A 10,373-nucleotide genomic window follows, 5' to 3' on the forward strand; every position below is an offset into this window, starting at 1 on the left:
TCCCTGAGTAGGTCACCTCCCCAACCAGATGATCATACTGGCCTGTCCCTAGAGTTAGGCACTTCCCAACCAGATGATTCATACTGCCTTCCCTAGAGTTAGGTCACTCCAACCAGATGATTCATATTGCTGTCCCTAGAGTTAGGTCACTCGCAACCAGATGTTCATACTGCCTGTCCCTTAGAGGTTAGGTCACTCCAACCAAAGACTGATTCAACTGCCTGTCCTAGGTTAAGGGGCACTCCAACCAAGATTCATATTGCCTGTCCTAGATTAGGTCACTCCAACCGATGATTCTACTGCGGTCCACAGAAGTCAGGTCACTGCAACCAATGATTCATACGTGCCTTCCTAGAGTTTTAGGTCACTCCAACCAGATGATTCATCCTGCCTTCCCTTAGAGTTAGCGTCACTCCAACCAGTTGATTCATATTGCCGTTCCCTAGGAGTTAGGTCACTCCAACCCAGATGATTTCATACTGCCTGTCCACAGAGTTGGTCAACTCCAACCAGATGATTCATTACATGCCTTCCTAGAAGGTAGGTCACTCCAACAGGATCGATTCATACTGCCCTGTCCCTGAGTTTTAGGTCACTCCAAACCAAGATGATTCATACTGCCTGTCCCTAGAGTTAGGTCACTCCACAGCCAGATGAGTTCATACTTGCCTGTCCCTAGAGTTAGGTCACTCCAACAGATGATTTTCATTTACTGCCTGTCCCTAGAGTTAAGTACTCCAACCAGATATTCACACTGCCTGTTCCCTAGGTTTTAGGTCACTCCAACCAGACTGATTCACTGCCTGTCCCTAGAGTTGAGGTCACTCCAACCAATGATCATACTGTATCGCTGTCCCTAGAGTTATGGTCACTCCCACCAGATGATTCACACTGCCTGTCCCTAGAGTTGTAGGTCACTCCACCAGATGATTCATACTGCCTGTCACTAGAGTGAGGTCACTTCCAACAGATGATCATACTGCCTGTCCCTAGAGTTAGGTCCCTCTAACCAGATGATTCATAGTGCCTGTTCCCTAGAGTTAGTCACTCCAACCAGATGTTCCATCTGCCTGTCCCTTGAGTTAGGTCAACGCCAACCAGATGATTCATAGTGCCTGTCCCTAGATTAGGTCACTCCAACCAGTTGATCATAGTGCCTGTCCCTAGAGTTAGGTCACTCTAACCAGATGATTCAGTTAGTCCTGTCCCTAGAGTTAAAGTCACTCCAACCAGATGATTCATACTGCCTGGTCCCTAGTTAGGTCACTCCAACCAGTTGATTATACTGGCTGTCCCTAGAGTTAGGTCACTCCAACCGTTGATTCATACTGCCTGTCCTAGAGTTAGGTCACTCCAACCAGTTGATTCATACTGCCTGTCCCTTGAGGTTGTCACTCCAACCAGTTGATTCATACTGCCTGTCCCTTGAGTTAGGTCACTCCAACCAGATGATAAAAAAAAAAGGACAATTTAAAAATCATAACAGCGATGCCAACTGTATATGTTTGTGTGCATGTCTGCACTATTACACGGTGTGTGTGTGTTCTTGATGTGTTTATTTGATGAGAGTGTTGTGTATATGCATGTGACAGACGACCTGCATTGCATCAGCCTCAGGCAAACCGACGTTAGTTGTAAAAACACTTTCCCTCAGTGTCATTTCAAATGTAATTTTTTTAATGTTTTTATTTCGACTTTTTAATTTTGTTTACGGCGGGAATTACATCATCAAAATAAATTAAGTAGGGGAAATCTGTTTTTCTTCAGCTCTTTAATCTGTCTGCTGTTTCCTAATTGGTGACTGTATTAATTCATAATGTTGTACAATCTTACTAATCTGTCTTTAACTATGATTTAGCTATCAGGTCAATTTGAACTTGACATTGCAAATGAAATTGCAATGGGGTTCAACTTGTATACTAAGAAATCATACTTCAACCAAGCTTGAGTCTCCATCAACACCACGGTACAGTAGGTAGCTATTGTCATTAGGAGGCGTATATTTTCTTCCTCATTTGTCTGCTGTTATCAAGGCCTGGTTGTTTTAATGCTGATGGCACGTATACCAGATTACAGGACAGTCGTCAGACTGTGAATGATGATAATCCGTAATCCATGGAAATACTAGAACCCCTGAAGAGTCTGTTCTGTGTTCCGTGTTCCGTTAGAAAGACTCTAGATCCCCGGCTATAGGATTTGTCAGCCATCCAAAGAATGCTTCCTTTGTCAGAAGTTCTTCGTGTTGGTAGGCAAAATGACTGGGAGAAAACACACATTCTCTCTCTCTCTCTCCATCTCGCTCTCTATCTCTCTCTCTCCTCCTACTCTCTTCCATCTCTCCTCTCTCTCCCTCTCTTCTCTCCTCCTCTCCTCTCTCCCCCCCTCTCTCACCCCCTGTCTCTCTCCCTCTCGCTCTCATCTCCCCTCTCTCTCTCTTTCTTTGTTAAACACACAGACATACGCACCAGTTTTGTCCTCTACCAAATTCTTGTTACCCCACACTTGTATCTCTTGTCTTAACACATCAATCCATACCCATCCTATACCTTGTATCGTCTTGTTTAAAAAGCTGACATGCCATTCATCACTGTATATAATAGTCAATGTTGTTTTTCCAACTGAAAAAAACACCATGTGGCAAAAATATCACGTCCTCAAATGTTCAGATGTTGCTACATTATAGATCTACTGAGTATTGCACAGTTAGGCTATGTTGCTACATTATTAGAGCGTTATGTTGCTACATATAAGCATGTTGCTACAGTATAAGCTATGTTGCTACATATAGAGCTATGTTTGCTACAGTACGAGTATGTTGCTACAGATATAGAGCTATGTTGCATAACATATAGAGCTATGTCTCTACAGTACTAGAGCCTAGTTGCTACATCTATAGCTAGTGCTCTATAGATGTTGCTACGTATGAGCATTTGATGTTGAGCATGTTAACAGTAGTAAGAAGCTATGTTTGCTACAGTATAGAGCTATTGTCTTGATATGAGCATGCTACATTATAGAGCTATGTTGCTACAGTTTAGAGATTGTCTATGAGTTGTTGCACATTTATAGAGCTATCTGTACTAGAACTGTGCTACAGTTATGAGCATGTTTGCTACAGATATAGAAGCTGATGGCTCTATAGAGCATGGGTAGTAAGCTATGTTGCTACAGTATAGAGCGTATTTTCAGTATGACTATGTGTAAGTAGAGCTATTTGCTACGTATGAGCTTGTTACTGACAGTGCATACGTAGAAAGCTTGTTGCCAATATGACTAGGTACATAAGAGCTATGTGTTTACAGTTATAGAGCTATGTGCTACAGTAGGCATGTGACTATAGAGTATGTTGCACATTGACTGGCTTAGTAGGCTATGTGCTACAGTTCTGGCTATGTTGCTACAGTATAGACTATGTTGCTACAGTTTAGAGCTATGTTGCTACAGTATAGAGCTATGTTGCTAACAGTATGAGCTATGTTGCTACCATTAGTATTTGCTACAGATATAAGATGTTGCTACGATTAGAGCTATGTTGCCTACAGGATTAGAGCATATGTTGCACAGTATAGGAGCTATGTTGCTACATAGTAGTTTACAGTAGTCTATGTTGCTATTATAGAGCTATGTTGCTACGAGTTTAGAGTATGTTGCTACAGTTATAGGCGTATGTTGCTACAGGCATGTCTAGTATAGAGCTTATGTGTGCTACCATTATAGAGCATGTTGCTCACCAGTTATAGAGCTTATGTTGCTAACATAGGAGTATGTGTACATGAGAGCTAGTTGCTTTAAAGCTATGTTGCTAATTATAGAGCCTATGTTGTGACCAGTATTAGAGCTATCGTTGTACAGTATAGAGCTATGTGCGACATTATAGAGTATTGTTGCTGTACAGTATAGAGCTATGTTGCTACAGTATAGAGCTATGTGCTACCATTATGAGCTATGTTGCGTACAGTATTAGAGCCTTATGTGCTTACAGTATGAGCTATGTTGCGTACATATATAAGCAGTTGACGTATAGCTATGGTGCACAGTATAGGAGGGCTTTGTTGCTACATTATTAGAGCTATGTTGCACAGTTATAGAGCTATGATTGCTACGTTAGTATGTGACGTATAAGTTTGCCAGATACATGTACATATAGGAGCTATTGTAGTTAGGCCTTTGACAGTATAGAGCTATTGTATGCTCAGTAAGCTAGTTAAGCTAGAGCTGACTGCTACGCTATAGCTATTATGACGCATTAGACTTCGTTTTTTGGCTACAGTATGAGTATTGCTACAGTATATAGCAATGCTATGGTAGCCACAGTAAGAAGCTATGTTGCTACAGTATGGAGCTATGTTGCTACCAGTATAGAGCTATGTAGCCACCCAGTTAGAGCTATGTTCTACAGTTATAGGCATATGTTGCTACAGTATGGGAGCTATGTTGCTTACAGTATAGAGCTATGTAGCCACAGTATAAGCTAATGTTGCTACAGTATGCGAGCTATGTTGCTACAGTTATTAGAGCTATGGACCACAGTATAGAGCTATGTTGCTAACAGTATAGAGCTATGTTGCCACCAGTCTATAGAGCTATGTTGCTACAGTATAGCTATGTTGCTACAGTTATAGAGCTATTGTTGCTTACATTATAGAGCTATGTTTGCTACAGTTATAGAGCCTATGTTGCTACAGTTTATAGAGGCCTATGTGCTGTTAGGCTTTGACAGTAGTAGAGCTATGTTGCCACAGTATTAGAGCTATGTGTGCTACAGTATAGAGCTATGTTGCCTACATATAGAGGCTATTGTTGCTACAGGTATAGAGCTTACTGTTGCTACCAGATGAGAGCCTATTGCACATATAAGATGTTCTACATTATAGAGCTATGTTGCTACAGTATTCAGAGCTATGTTCTACAGTATGGAGCTACGTTCCTACAGTATAGAGCTATGTTTGTCTAGTAGCACAGATATACTATGTACTATATTTGCTTGGGCCACAGTGATAAGCTATGTTGCAGCATTATAGATGCTATGCTCAGGTAGAAGCTATGTTGCTTACAGTAATAGAGCTATAGTTGCGCTACAGTATAGAGCTATGTGCCTACAGTTAGTAGAGCTATGTTGCTACAAGAGCTATAGATGCTATCAGTTGCCAGTTTTTAGACAGCTTATGGTAGTACGTAGAGCTTATCGACATTAAGCTAGCCAGTGATAGAGCTATGTTGCTACAAGTGCAGGTGCTCATGTAGCATTTGCTACGTATGGAGAACTATGTTGCTATACATTATTAGCGCTTATGTTGCTTACATTTGAGCTATTGCTCTTTAGGCTATGTTGCTACATTATAGAGCTATGTTGCTAGACATATAGAGCTATGTTGCTACATATAGGTATGGCCTATATATTTGCTACAGGATATAGGCTATGTTGGCCTTCATGTATAGAGCTATGTTGCCACAGTGGATAGAGCTATGTTGCTACAGTGAGCGATTGTTGCCTTACTTATAAGCTTATGTTGGCTACATTATATGAGCTATGTTGCATACAGTATAGAGGCTATGGTGCTACATTATAGAGCTTATGTTGCTACAGTATAGAGCATGTTGCTACAGTAGGTTATGCTTTGCCACCAGATAGAGCTATGTTGGTACAGTATGAAGAGCTAGTTGCTACATTATAGAGCTAGGTTGTACAGTATAGAGCTATGTTGCTAATATGAGCTATGTTGCTACGCTATAGAGCTATGGTTGCTTACTATGCGAGCACGTTCCTACGTATAGAGCTATTGTTGCTACAGTATAGAGCTATGTATGCCCAGTATAAGCATTGCTTATAGAGCTATGTTTGTACATATAGAGCTATGTGTCTACAGTATTAAGCTATGTGGCTTTACTGTGCTACAGTTATAGAGCTATGTTGCTACAGTTATGAGCTATGTTGCTACAGTATAGAGCTATGTTGCCACAGTATAGAGCTATGTGCTACAGTATAGAGCTATGATGCTACAGTATAGAGCTATGTTGCCACAGTATAGAGCTATGTTGCTACAGTATGGAAGCTATGTTTGCTACAGTGTAGAGCTATGTTGCCACAGTATAGAGCTATGTTGCTACAGTATAGAGCTATGTGCTACAGTATAGAGCATGTTGCTACAGTATAGAGTATGTTGCTACAGTGTAGAGCTATGTTGCCACAGTTATAGACTATGTTGCTACAGTATAGAGCTATGTTGCTACATTATAGAGCTATGTTCTCAGTATAGAGCTATGTTGCTACAGTATAGAGCTATGTTGCTACAGTATAGAGCTATGTTGCACAGTTATAGAGCTATTGTGCTACAGTATGAGCTAGTTGCTACATATGAGCAATATAAGTTGCTACAGTAATAAAGCTATGTTGCTACAATGTAGCTATGTTGCAACGAGTATAGAGCTATGTTGGCTACAGTATAGAGCTACTGCTGGCTACATTATAGAGCTATGTTGCTACAGTATAGAGCTATGTGCTACATTATAGAGCTATTGCTACATTATAGAGCTATGTTGCTACAGTATGGAGCTATGTTGCTACAGTGTAGAGCTATGTTGGCTCCATTATAGAGCTTGTTGCTCCATTGTTAGAGCATATGTTGCATACAGTATGGAGCTATGTTTGCTACAGATAGCAGCTATGGTTCTACAGTATAAGCCTATTGCTAAGCATTATAGAGCTATGTTGCTACATTATAGAGCTATGTTGCTTACAGTATAGAGCTATGTTGCTACAGTATGGAGGCTATGTTGCTACAGTGTAGAGCTATGTTGCTCCATTATAGAGCTATGTTGCTACATTAATAGAGCTATGTTGCTACAGTATGGAGCTATGTTGCTACAGTATATAGAGCTATGTTGCTACAGTATAGAGCTATGTTGCTACAGTATAGAGCTATGTTGCTACAGTATGGCTATGTTGCTACAGTATAGAGCTATGTAGCCACAGTATAGAGCTATGTTGCTACATATGGAGCTATGTTCTTACAGTATAAGCTATGTTGCTCCATTATAGAACTATTGCACATTATAGAGCTATGTTGCTACAGTATAGAGGCTATGTTGGCTACAGTATAGAGCTATGTGCTACAGTATGGAGCTATGTTGCTACAGTATAGAGCTATGTTGCTACAGTATGGAGCTGATGTTGCTACATGTAGAGCTTGTTGCTCCATTATAGAACTATGTTGCTACATTATAGAGCTAGTGTTGCTACAGTATAGAGCTATGTTGCTACAGTATATAGAGCTATGTTGCTACAGTATGGAGCTATGTTGCTACAGTATAGAGCTATGTTGCTACAGTATGGAGCTATGTTCTACAGTATAAGAGGCTATGTAGCCACAGTATAGAGCTATGTTGCTGACAGTATAGAGCTATGTTACAGTTGGACAGTATGGAGCTATGTGCTACAGTATAGAGCTATGTAGCCACAGTATAGAGCTATGTTGCTACATTATAGAGCTATGTTGCTACAGTGTAGAGCTATGTTGCTACAGTATAGAGCTATGTTGCCTACCAGTATAGAGCTATGTTGCTACAGTATAGAGCTATGTTGCTACAGTATGGAGCTACGTTCCTACAGTATAGAGCTTCTGTTTCTACAGTATAGAGCTTTGTTGCTACAGTATAGAGCTATGTTGCCTACAGTATAGAGCTATTTGTACGTGACTGGTACAGTATAGAGCTATGTTGTACAGTATAGAGCTATGTTTGCTACAGTATAGAGCTATGTTGCCACAGTATAGAGCTATGTTGCTACAGTATAGAGCTATGATGCTACAGTATAGAGCTATGTTGCCTACAGTATAGTTAGCCATATGTTGCTAACAGTATGAGCTATGTTGCTACAGTGTTAGAGCTATGTTGCCACCAGTATAGAGCTTATGTTGCTACAGTATAGAGCTATTGTTGCTACAGTATAGAGCTATGTTGCTACAGTATAGAGCTATGTTGCTACAGTGTAGAGCTATGTTGCCACAGTAAAGGCTATGTTCTACAGATATAGAGCTATGTTGCTACATTATAGAGCTATGTTTGCTACAGTGATAGAGCTATGTTGCTACAGTAAGACTATGTTGCTACGATATGAGCTATGTTGCCACAGTATAGAGCTATTGTTGCTACAGTATGGAGCTATGTTGCTACAGTATAGAGCTATGTTGCTTACAGTATGAGCTATGTTGCTTACAGTGTAGAGCTATGTTGCCACAGTATAGAGCTATGTTGCCTACACTATAGAGCTATGTTGCTACATTATAGAGCTATGTGCTACAGTATAGAGCTATGTTGCTACATATAGAGCTATGTGATGACATATAGCATGGCTACAGGTATGCAGCTATTGTTGCTACATGTGAGCTATGTTGCTCCCCATATAGAGCTATGTTGTACATTATAGAGCTATGTTGCTACAGTATGGAGCTATGTTGCTACAGTATAGAGCTATGTTGCTACAGTATAGAGCTATGTTGCTACATTATAAGTATGTTGCTACATTATAGAGCTATGTTGCTACAGTATAGAGCTATGTGCTACCAGTATGGAGCTATGTTGCTACAGTGTAGAGCTATGTTGCTCAATTATAGAGCTATGTTGCTACATTATAGAGCTATGTTGCTACAGTATGGAGCTATGTTGCTACAGTATAGAGCTATGTTGCTACAGATAGCAGCATTGTTGCTACAGTATAGAGCTATGTTGCCTACAGTATTGGAGCTATGTGCTACAGTATAGAGCTATGTAGCCACAGTATAGAGCTATGTGCTCAGTATAAGCTATGTTGCTACAGTATAGACTATGGTTGCTCCTATAGATCTAGTTGCTACATTATAGAGCTATGTTGCTACAGTTATAGAGCTATGTTGCTACAGTATAGAGCTATGTTGCTACAGTATGGAGCTATGTTGCTACAGTATAGAGCTATGTTGCTACAGTATGAGCTATGTTGCTACAGTGTAGAGCTATGTTGCTCCATTATAGAACTATGTTGCTACATTATAGAGCAGCTAGTATAGAGCTATGTTGCTACAGTATAGAGCTATGTTGCTACAGATGGAAGCTACTGTTGCTACAGATAGAGCTATGTTGCTTACAGTATGGAGCTATTGCTACAGTAGAGCTATGTAGCCACCAGTATAGAGCTATGTTGCTACAGTTATAGAGCATGTTGCTACAGTATAGAGCTATGTTGCTACAGTATGGACTATGTTGCTACAGTATAGAGCTATGTTAGCCACAGTATAGAGCTATTGTTGCTACTTATAGAGCTATGTTTGCACAGTGTAGAGCTATGTTGCTACGTATATGAGCTATGTTTGCTACAGTATAGAGCTATGTTGCTACAGTATAGAGCTATGTTGCTACCGTATGAGCTTACGTTCCTACAGTATAGAGCTATGTTGCTACAGTATTTAAGAGCTCATGTTGCTACGGTATAGGCTATGTTGCTACAGTATAGAAGCTATGTTGCTACATTTATAGAGCTATGTAGCTACATTATAGAGCATGTTGCTACAGTATAGAGCTATGTTGCTACATTATAGAGCTATGTTGCTACAGTATTAGAGCTATGTGCACAGTAATAGAGCTATTGTTGCTACAGTATGGAGCTTATGTTGCTACAATTATAGAGCTATGTTGCTACAGTATAGAGCTATGTTGCTACAGTATCGGAGCTATGTTGCTACAGTATAGAGCTATGTTCTACATATAAGAGCTATGTTTGCTTACCAGTATAGAGCTATGTTGCTACAGTATGGGAGCTATGTGCTACAGTATGGAGCTACGTTCCTACAGTATAGAGCTATGTTGCTACAGTTATAGAGCTATGTTGCCACAGTATAGAGCTATGTGTCTACAGTATAGAGCTATGTTTGCCTAATTATAGAGCTATGTTGCTACATTATAGAGCTCATGTTGCTACATTATAGAGCTATGTTGCTACCAGTATAGAGCTAATGTGCCTACATTTATCAGAGCTATGTTGCTACATTTATCTAGAGCTATGTTGCTACAGAGTTATAGAGCTATGTGGCTACAGTTATAGAGCTATGTTTGCTACAGTATAGAGCTATGTTGCTACAGTTATAGAGCTACGTTTAGCCACAGTATAAGAGCTATGTTGCTACAATTATAGAGCTATGTTCTACATATTCTATAAAGCTATGTGCTACATTAAGAGCTATGTTGCGTTACATTATCTAGAGCTATGTTGCTCATTATAGAGCTATGTGCTACATTATAGAGCTATGTTGCTACAGTATAGAGCTATGTTGCTACAGTATAGGCCTACTTAGCCACAGTATAGAGCTTATGTTGCTTACATATGAGAAGCTATGTTGCTACAT

Source organism: Salvelinus sp. IW2-2015, unplaced genomic scaffold, assembly GCF_002910315.2.
Source record: "Salvelinus sp. IW2-2015 unplaced genomic scaffold, ASM291031v2 Un_scaffold1923, whole genome shotgun sequence".
Taxonomy (NCBI): Eukaryota; Metazoa; Chordata; class Actinopteri; order Salmoniformes; family Salmonidae; genus Salvelinus; species Salvelinus sp. IW2-2015.